The sequence below is a fragment of the Nelumbo nucifera genome, chromosome 6, assembly GCF_055504915.1.
Source record: "Nelumbo nucifera cultivar China Antique chromosome 6, China Antique-T2T, whole genome shotgun sequence".
In the NCBI taxonomy this organism is placed as follows: domain Eukaryota; kingdom Viridiplantae; phylum Streptophyta; class Magnoliopsida; order Proteales; family Nelumbonaceae; genus Nelumbo; species Nelumbo nucifera.
Genome location: NC_142654.1, coordinates 28,332,806 through 28,343,961, shown reverse-complemented (window position 1 = coordinate 28,343,961; position 11,156 = coordinate 28,332,806).

Sequence of the window (11,156 nt, the reverse complement as noted above, 5' to 3'; positions counted from 1 at the left end):
CACTTTGTGCGGGCCACATGCGGGTCGTATCGTGCCGACCTAGCACATCCCAATTTACACCTCAACTTGAACCCACCCAATACTAGGGACGGGGTAGGGAAATTCGAGGATTCTCCATCCTTGATGAGGAATGGGGTGCCTTGCCCCTGAACTTGCCCGACATTGAGGAGTGGTTACCTTGCCCTGAACCCGCGTGACATTGGGGACGGGGCAGGGATGGGATAAAGTGTCTTGATTATGGGGTAGGGAAAGGGATGAGGTGCCCTACCCTGAACCCACCCCGTTGTCATTCCTATATAATTGTTGATTATTAGTGGAATTAATAAAAATGTTAGCTTTTATAATTATTTTTTATTTAAAGTTAATCAAAATTTCATTTAAAAATAACAAAAAGAATAAAAATTATTAAAATTACTACAAATTATTAATAAAACTAAATTTATTAAAAATATTTGTTCATATTCAATTAATAATAATTATTTTTATAAATCAACACTAAATGAAAAATAAAATTATTAAATCTTTCAGATTTTCCCATGCATCACATGGGTCCCTGCTAGTATTATCATATTCTGGTCATAATTGGGTAATGAGAGTGAATCTAGATCTGAGCTGATTATAAATGGATCTGATATTGTAATATCTAAATCCAGTTTAGTCAAATTAAATTTCAAAACCAAATTCAAATAAATTAATATCATTTTTTCATTTTTATTTCTTGGATAAAGGATAAATTGTAGGGGCGATCACGAGTTGAGCCCGAGCCAGGCTTTGCACTTATGATAAGTGTATAGCTTAGGCCCAGGCCCAGCACGGCCCGGGGTTCCGGGCCTATAACATAAGCCCTAGCCTAGATCTACATAGGCTCGGGTCAGGTCAGGCCTGATTCTGGGCCAATGTCTTTCATATATAAAACATTATATATCTATAATATTTTATATTAAATGATATAACATGTATATAAACTTTTATTTTATATATTATATAATATAAACATTATACACAAAATTTGTAAATTTAAATATACATGGGCTAAACCGGGCCCGGGCCTAAACACAAAACGTAGGCCCAAGCCCAGAATTTTCAAACTGAAATTGTACGGACCGGACTCAAATGATCACCCCTAATAAATTGGTATCATCCACAGTTCTACTTATAGCGTTACCACCTTTTTTTTAAGAAGAAGGAAAGTTTGGATTTTAATTATTAAATCCAATTGAGTCTTTTTTAGGAAAATCTATGATTCATTGCCCCAATATAAAGTTACCTAATATAGCCAAATACATCCCTCCAAACCTACCACTGCTGCACTTGATAGGTCACCTACTTATGATGTGACCACCTTGCTTTATACGAAGTAGGCTTTATGTTAAAAAGTACAAATAAAAAATCTTTCATAACCTAAACTTCCATCCATCTTTTATATTTATTAGATTCCCTTGTTAGAATGTATAAAAATATTCAAAATAATCATGCAATTATTTTTTACCAAAATATTTACAACTTAAATTTTCTTTTATATCAATTGCTACTTTAAATTCTCTGATCTATTTTTTAAAATTGATTTAGGTCTCATTTAATTTGTGGGAATAGGAGTCTAAAATCTGAATCGAAATTCTGGTGGAATGGCATTAGCCCATTTGAGGGAACGGCCATTCCCTCTCTCTCCCTTAGGAATAAAATTGCATTCAAGCTGATTTCAATTCTCATTCTGATTCTTGTTTGAACCAAACAAATTGGTCCTTCATATCAATCATTACAACTTTAAATTCTCTTTTTCTTCTTGTTCAATAAATTTCTATAGTTTCTTCTTACTTAAAAACCGGCCTCAATAATTACTGCAAAGATATTTTTTGAACAATTTTATACCTCTTATTAGAAAATTCTAACAATGGGAATCTACTTATCCAAACAAGAGATTACATTGAGGATAAAAACTTTCGTGTTATAAGTCAGCTAGAGCTGAGTTTCTTGTCATGGGACATGGGCCTTATTCATGGCCTGTCGGTTGGTCCATCCATATTTAAAATGTACAAAAACACATATTTTCAGCATTTCCAACAATTGGGCCATACAACAATACAAATCCGTAGGTTCCCCCATTGATAATTGACAAAAGTTGGCCACTTGGCACCATAGCTTACCATAAAAGAAACAATCAGTCATCGCCCACAATCCACGTGTTTAATGTTGGTGAAGGCTGAAGAGAGTGAATTCTTCTCTGGACATTTGCTTTTAATGCCTTAAAAAAATTAATGAAGGTCTGCTTGGTTTACGGTCACAATCGGAATCGGAACGGAGGAGGGAATGAATATTTCCTCAAATAGGAGAAAACTATTCCAACAAGAATGGGAATAGAATTTCAATTTCACTCAATCAAACAGCTAAAATCGAAAGGGGGATCCGATTCTGATTCCAGATCCTTATTCCTGCAATCAAACGGGGCCTAAGTCTGTATACGATACCATGGTAACATGATACCATCCATCTGTATCCTATATCGACGATGATAACAACGACTTATTCCAGTAGTTATATACAAAGCTTGCGATATTATAATAAATAGTTTACGATACTGATGATGCGCAATCCGGCCGGTCTTAGCTGTCAATGACCTTGCCTCTGAACCGAGTAGCGGGGCACCTGAAACGGAGGAGATGAGGGAAGCTCCGGGGAGAACCCGGTGTAAAGGCTCCGAAGCTTAAGTTAGAATCCTTCAAAGGCAAGATAAGCCAGATAGCGCAGATTTTTTGCATACCTCCTCTTTGGGGGTGGAGAGCCATTTATAACCACCTCGTGCACTCACTCCTAGACTCCTGTCAGGTCGGGAATGAGTATTTCCGTGCTTCTGCCAGTTCGGGCGTCATCGCCTCTGCTGGGGTAGAACCGTCACTGCTCCTTTTGTTGGAGCTGTCTCTGTAACTGGAGGTAGCGGTGACAGGTGACGGTGGCAGGTGGCCGTTTGAAATGCGGCCGTCAGGCATCAGATCCCAAGTCAGTCGGGTGCGCCGCCCCTGGATATGGACTCCTTTGGTGTCAGGTACGGCACGGTTCGTCCAGTTCAGTGCTCCGGAAGTGAAGTACCTGGAGCGGTGCGTGAGGCGAAGTCTTGAGTTCGGATAAGGGGGGCCCCGAACTGTCATAAGACGGGCCAGTTCGGGTCTCTTCTTTGTGTGACTCGGGGCCAAAGGGAGAATTCGGGCTCCTCGTAGGGAGTTCGAGCACTAAGTAGGGAGTTCGGGCACCTTGCAGGGAGTTCGGGCTCCTTGCAGGGAGTTCGAGCCCTAAGTAGGGAGTTTGGGCACCTTGTAGGGAGTTCGACCACTAAGTAGGGAGTTCGGGCACCTCGCAGGGAGTTCGGACCGCTGGTCTCTTCCCTTTGGCGTTTGTACCCTCGGTACGCTGTTTTAAGTGTCGTGCTACTTTCTTTTTTGCCACGTGCCGTGATTTGCGAGGTCGGTCCAAAACTTCCTTCATCAATTGCCCCCCACTCCTCGTGCTAAGGGTCTTACCCTGGCGCGGGGAGTTCGCAAGGTGTCAGGTAGATTTGTCCTGTACTTTGAATCTTGGTTCTGCTGGCGCGAGGTGCATTTGTCAGGGTTTCTTCGAGTGTCCATTTATGCGGGAAGCGCGTCGGCCTGTCTAAATGCTGATAGATGTGGCGGCGCGCGCATTTCTTCGAAATTTCAAAAAAAGCGCACCACTTGGGGGCGCGAAAGCGGGAGTTTTTTCAAATTTGAAGAAGACGTGCCGCTGCCGTTTTTTCTAGGGAGACGTGCGCTGGCGTTCCGTCAATTTTGAAAAGATGCGCTCCGTCGCTGTCAGTTTCAGAAAGACGTGTGCCAATCGCGTCTCTGTCTTGGGGGACGTGCGGTCAGTGCGGCCGTAGGCCGTCGGATTGGCTTTGATCTAAGTCGTTGCCTTTCGGTCATAGTGAGCATAAATAGCGAGGGGGGGAGTACTTTCCTGTTCGCGTCCAGGTTTTTTCAGTTCGCGCTCAAGGTCTTTCGTTTTTCCAAGCTCCTGTGGTCTACAGCTTTTGTCCGGGTGAGTACTTTCCTGGATCTCATCACTCGCGATGTCTAGGTCAGATGGCTCAGATAGTCCTTTCAGCGGGTCTGATGCAAGTTCTACGAACCAAGTTGCATCCCCCGATAGCCTTAGCGAGCCGGAGGTAGAGCTCGAGGAAGAGTTAGAGCTCGTAGGCCGTGGCGCTTCGGGTAGTTTGGCGTCCACCTCTCGCCAGGGTCGGATGTTAGACAAGTTCGGCCCTTCAACCATGACGCCCGAGGGGCTCCAATCCCTCATTACTTACTATAACTTGCCCGGGGAGTATGCTTATTTCATACCTTCGGGTAGCTTTCCTTGGGAACACGGTCCTGATGAGATCGTGATATTTCGGGAGCAGCTCGCCGCGGGGCTGCGATTGCCTTTCCATCCCCTCTTTGTCGAAGTCTTGAACCACTTCGGCGTGACGGTCGGCCAGCTTCACCCGAATTCCATCCGAAACTTGGTGGGGATGGCCGCTCCTGACTCCGGGGTTACGCTTGACAAGGAGACGGCAAAGGGACTCCGGCAATGGGCGCGGCTTCGTCTGAAGTGTCAACAGTATCTGACGGAGGCCAAGCTCATTGCAGTCGGCCTGAGCTCGAGTAGGTTCTTCACTTAGAGACTCTTATCTTGCTGTCTTTCTTGCTTTTTACTGATGGCGAACTTCTTTTCGCAGGTGTGATGGATTCGCGAGGGACCCGAGGTGGGCACTTGTTTCAAGGTATGAAGAGGAGAAAGTGGGTTGCCAAGCGAACTCGCGCCGAGGTGGCTTAGGATGCGGAGCCCGAGGTGCCGGGCTACCAACCAAAATATCCGCCCAAGGGGCCCGAGATGGTCCCTCCGATGCAGGAGCCGGCAGGGGGCCCTTATGCTGAGACTACATACACAGGGACTCCTACATACTCCGGTGCTCCTGCTTACTCCGGGTTTGCTCATACGTGAGCTGGTCCCTCAGGCTCGGGGGCCCCGGGGGATTTCAGGAGCGTGTTGACGCCGACCCATGCTCTTCAAAAGAGTAAAGAGGCTATCTTCCCCGAGGAGGTCACGGCGTGGACTGATCTCCCTCTACATCAAGTGTCCTGCCGTGCCGTTACCCATGCCATGGTGGTAAGTGTTCTCATTTTTTAGAGCTCTTTGGCTTTTGTTTTGTTGGTTGTTTTGATCATTCGGTCTCTTTTGGTAGGTGAATTCTTCCATTCACGCCTTGGCGGCTCAGGGGAGAGAAGCTCGAGGCAGGCGCGAGCTGCCGAAGAGGCTCGTCGTGCTGCCGAGGAAGCTGCTCGTGCTGCTGAAGAAACTGCTCGTTTTTCCCGGATAAGGCAGGCGAGGTCTCAGAGAGATGCCGAGGCCATGGGAGTGGTGGTGAAGCACATGGCGGACTTGAGGCTGGATCTGCAGCATCAGGTCGAGTATCTTCAGGAGGATATCAGGGAGAGGACGCAGATCTTTTCTCAAGGTATCGAAGATGCCAAGAAGAAGGCGGTTGATGAGTACATCGCTTCGCCGGGTTTTGATGATCTGGCGGTGGATTCATATAGGAGGGGTTTTAAACTAAGTCGGTGGATGATCCGGAATACGTAGCCCGAGCTCGATGTTAGCGCCATATCCACTTCGCGCATAACTCAGGAGATGGCAAATGCTGCTGACGCTGAGCCAGACTCCGAGGGCGAGGCGGGGCCTTCGGGTTTTGTCGAAGTGCCTTCTGATGATGAAGAAATAGCTCCTGGCTTGTAATTTTTTTTTTTTTTTGTACTACCATACTCTTGAAATGGAATGATTTGTTTAAGTGCTGGTTATTTTCTCCTGAGCTGAGCATATTTGCCGAATTGAGTATACGTCCGGTCTGTTTTCTGCCCAGGTTACCGCACTCGCGTGGTCTTTCTCCCGAACTGAGCATATTTGCCGAACTAATCATACGTCCGATCTGTTTTCTGTCCGAGCTACCGTACTCGTGCGGCCTGTTTTGGTGGTGATTTTATCCACTTTGCTTGGCGGTCTATAGGTAGTATCGCCTTAGGTTGACAATGTTCCATGCTCGGGGTACTTGTTTTTCCTCTAGGGTTTCGAGCTCGTATGCCCCCCCGAGTGCTTTCTTTACTCTGTAGGGTCCTTCCCAATTTGGTCCAAGTTTTCCTATGCCGGGTTCGGGTACCATTACCTTATGGAGAACCAGGTCGCCAACGCGGAAGTTCCTCTTCTTTACTCGCGCGTTATAGTACCAAGCTACCTTTTAGTTGGTAGGCCGCAGTTCGGATGTGCGCGAGGTCTCTCACCTCGTCCAGTAGGTCGAGGTTGGTGCGTAACTCGTCTTCGTTTGTCTGCTCGTCGTATGCTTCTAGTCGCAACGTAGGTATTTCGATTTCCGTCGGGATTACCGCTTCGGTGCCGTAGGTGAGGTTAAAGGGGGTCTCCCCTGTGGCGGTTTTTTCCGTGGTTCGGTGAGCCCATAGAACACTTGGTAGCTCGTCCGCCCACAACCCTTAAGCTCGGTCTAGTCGTGCTTTCAGTCCGCGGAGGATGGCTCTGTTCATTACTTCTGTTTGGCCGTTTGCCTGCGGGTGTGCGACCGACGTGAAGTTCTGACTAATTCCTATACTTTGGCACCACTCTTGGAACTTGATATCCTCGAACTGTTTGCCGTTGTCGGAGATCAGTACCCGAGGTAGCCCGAAGCGACATACTATGTTCTTCCAAAAGAAGTTCTGTATGTTTCGGGCTGTAACCGTTGCCAGAGGTTCCGCTTCTATCCACTTTGTGAAGTAATCTACTGCCACCACTAGGAATTTTCTCCCACCTGTCGCTGGTGGGAATGGCCCCAGAAGGTTGATGCCCCATTGCGCAAAGGGCCATGGACTGGTGAGGTACTTGAGGTCGGCAGCAGGCTGATGGTGGATATTGGCATGCTTCTGACACTTGTCGCATTTTCTGACCAGCTCGATGGCCTCTGTCTTCATCGTTGGCCAGTAGTATCCTTGTCGAAGTGCCTTCTGAGCGAGGGCTCTGCCCCCAGGTGTCCACCGCACAAGCCTTCATGAGTGTCGCGGAGTACGAGCTCGGCTTCGGTAGGGCGCAAGCATCACAGGTAGGGGAGTGTGTAGGATCGTCGATACAACCGTTCGTCTATTATGACATATTTGGCTGCCTGGCGCTGCACCCTTTTGGCTGCGTTGCGGTCCGCGAGGAGAGTTCCGTCTACCAAGAAGCTCGCGAGTGGGTCGATCCAGCTCGGCTCTGCTTCAGAGACAGGAGCGACCTCTTCTGCCCCTCCGAGAATGCTGGGCCGAGGTAAGTCCTCTACGTACACGGTTCTCATGGCGTTGTGGCTCGTGCTGGCTAGTCGGGACAGGGCGTCAGCCTCAGTGTTCTCTGACCACGGGATTTACTTGATGAAGTGTGTCTGGAAGTTGAGCAGGGCCTCCTTTACCTTTGCCAAGTATGCAATCATCGTGAGCTCGCGTGCTTCGTATTCGCCTGTAACTCGGTTGACCACGAGCTGGGAATCACTGCAGATAACTACGTGCTTTGCTCCGACCTTGTGCGCTAGGTTCAGCCCGGCTATCAATGCCTCGTACTCCGCCTCGTTGTTGGATGCCGCGAACTCAAAGCGTAGTGCGTATTCCAACTTTGTTCCGCTCGGGCCGTGTAGCACTATTCCAGCCCCGATACCTTGCTGGTTCGAGGAGCCATCTACGTGAAGGATCCAAGGCTCCTCATCCCAGTTCGCGCTTGGTCTAACCAGGAGAGATGCTACACTGGCTGCTACTTCACGGGGTTCAGACTCGATTGGCTTGGGAGCTCCGAGCTCGCCCGAACTGGGGATCTTGGGCTCGATTGGCTCAGGGGCTTCGAGGCTAAACGCGCATTCGGCGATAAAATCTACCAAGGCTTGGGCCTTAATAGCAGTTCTTGGCTTATACTGGAGGTCGTACTTGCTGAGTTCGAGGGCCCATTTCGTTAGTCGACCGGAAACCTCGGGTTTGAGTAAAACTTGTTTTAGAGGTTTGTCGGTCAGGACGATGATGGTGTGAGCCTGGAAGTATGGGCGGAGTTTCCGAGCTGCTATCACCAGTGCGTATGCTAGCTTTTCTATCTGCGGGTACCTTGTCTCTGCTCCCAGTTCGGTTCGTAGGGGTTCCTTGACGAAAGCACCGATCTGGAGTGTGCGAGCTGGGTCTGTAGCCGAAGTCGGGATTGCGACTGTTTCCTCTGTGGGCGAAGCTCGTTCCTCACCTTGCTCCGCAGGCCGCTCCAGTTCGAGGTCGTCGGCTGCCTTGGTTTTTCCCTTCAGGGCGGCAACATAACACTTGCGGGACTCGAGCTGGTCGCCCCGCGCTACCCCTACACCGAAGTCCGTAGGGAACTTCATGGCCAAATAGTAGGTGGAGACCACCGCCCGTAGGACATGCGTGATCGGCCGCCCTATTATGGCATTGTATGGGGAGGGGGTCGCGACCACCAGGAAATCATGGTTGAGTCTAACCGCACAAGGTCATGTGCCGACTTCCACAGGTACTGTTATTTTTCCGAGGGGCCTGACTTCCTCTCTGCTGAAGCCCACCAGGGGAGTGTTCGCGGGCTTCAGTTCGCTCCTCTGTAACTGTAGCTAGTCAAATGCTGATTTAAAGAGGTTGTCTGTCGAGCTGCCCGAATCTACGAGTACGCGTCTGACCTCGAAGTCGCTGATCCTTGGTTTTATGACAAGCGCGCCATCGTGGGGGTAGCGGACCCCTCGCACGTCGTCCTCTGTGAAGAAGATTGGTTCTTCGGTCTTTCGTCTCTTTGGGGGGTTCCGTTCCTCGAGGGCCGCTTCGCGAACTGAAGTCTGGGCTGCTGCCGAGGTACACCCTGCTACCACTGAACCTCCCACAATTACATGGATGGTTCCCCGAACTGGCCTCTCTTTCGAAGGCTGTCGCTACAACAGTTCGGCAGGTCTGCTGCTAGATTCGGGGGCATCCTTTTCGTGCTCCCCTTGCCGACCTGCCTTATTGTTATTATTGTTGTGTTGTACAAAGTTCCTCAAGTATCCGCGATGGTGCCTTATTGTTATTTTTGCCGCCGCGAGCTGCACCGCGGGGTCTAACCGCGGTATCTGCAAGCATGCTTCGTTGAATCGCTTGATGTAGCCCCGTATGGATTCTCCTTCCCTTTGAACTACTCCGAAGATGCTTTCCTCTGCCCTGGGGCACCATTTGCTGGTGACAAAGTGTGCGGTGAAGACCTGCACGAACTGAGCCCAGCACTTTATCGACCCGGGGGCCAGGTTCCTGTACCAAGTGGGGCTACCCCCCTGAGGGTGGTGGTGAAGGCCACGCACATGCATGATTCGTTGGCCCTGGCGAGGTGCATTTGGGACTAAAAAGCGTCAACGTGGTCGTTGGGGTCGAAGGATCCGTCATATTTGTCCAGAGGTGGGAGCTTGAAATCTCTAGGCAAGGGGACCGCCAGGAGTTCTGATGCGAGGGGGGAGGGAACTGAGAGAATCGGGGCAATTCCTACCTCGTCCGAGCTCGTCTCTTCTTTGCCTTTGAGCTCTGACAGGACACGGGTGGCGGTTCGGCGACTTCGCCAGCGCCTTCGCTGTTGAGTGGGCCTTGTACTTGCACTGTTGGCCTCCGTGTTGCCGAGCTCGATGGGCCCGGAATGCTGGTAGTCTGCTGCTGCCAGTGCACCGAATCGGTTTTCCGTGAGTGGGAACTCGGGCTTGGAGCGCCGAGGTGCCGATCTCGCGGGTGAGGTTCTCGACCCGTCTGCGAGCTGCGAGGCGGGGATGATTTTTTTCTCTCTTCGACCTAGGGACGAGGCCTGGCTATTAGGGGGGTTCTGGGGCCTGGAGGCCTTTCCTTGGTGGGGGCGTCCATCCTGCGGGGAGGCCTTTGCCGGACTCGGAGCAGGGTGGGGAGGTGGGAATAGTGGTTGGTTCAGTGGCAGTTGGGGGAACTGCTGTTGATAGTGATACTGGGAGATGTTGTGCAACTCTTGGTGCTGGTGAAGCTGGTGTTGCTGGAACTGTTGCATTTGGGCTTGCATTGCCCGCATGCACTGCATCAGGTCGTCCAACCGGTTTTGGCTGGCTGCCAGGGGGACGGCAGTCGGTTCAGTAAAGGTTGTCTCAATAGGGGAAGGAAAGGGGATGCTTGTGGCAGGAAGGTTTACGGACGCCACTGCTTGTGGCGCATTCAAACTGGGGGTTCCATCCACCGAAAGGGGGATGGTGAACTGTCCAACGCACACCACGGGAATTTGAAGCTGTTCCCCGGTGGTGTTTGTCTCCGTCCCGCGTCCGGCGTTGCTGGAAGAGGCCATGAGTGTTGGGTTTTTTGAAGAAGAAAAGGGGGTATGAGAGTTTAGAGGGAGGCTTTTTTGAAGCGTTCCCACAGACGGCGCCAATTGATGATGTGCAATCCGACCGGTCTTAGTTGTCAACGACCTTGCCTCTGAACCGAGTAGCGGGGGACCTGAAACGGAGGAGATGAGGGATGCTCCGGGGAGAACCCGGTGTAAAGGCTCTGAAGCTTAAGTTAGAATCCTTCAAAGGCAAGATAAGCCAGATAGCGTAGAGTTTTTGCATACCTCCTCTTTGGGGGTGGAGAGCCTTTTATAACCACCTCGCACACTCACTCCTAGACTCCTGTCAGGTCGGGAATGAGTATTTCCGTGCTTCTGCCAGTTCGGGCGTCATCGCCTGTGATGGGGCAGAACCGTCACTGCTCCTTTTGTCGGAGCCGTCTCTGTAACTGGAGGTAGCGGTGACAGGTGACGGTGGCAGGTGGCCGTTTGAAATGCGGCCGTCAGGCGTCAGATCCCAAGTCAGTCGTGTGCGCCGCCCCTGGATACAGACTCCTTTGGTGTCAGGTACAGCGCGGTTCGTCCAGTTCAGTGCTCCAGAAGTGAAGTACTTGGAGCGGTGCGTGAGGCGAAGTCTTGAGTTCGGATAAGGGGGCCCCAAACTGTCATAAGACGGGCCAGTTCGGGTCTCTTCTTTGTGTGACTCGGGGCCAAAGGGAGAGTTCGGGCTCCTCATAGGGAGTTCGAGCACTAAGTAGGGAGTTCGGGCACCTTGTAGGGAGTTCGGGCTCCTTGCAGGGAGTTCGAGCCCTAAGTAG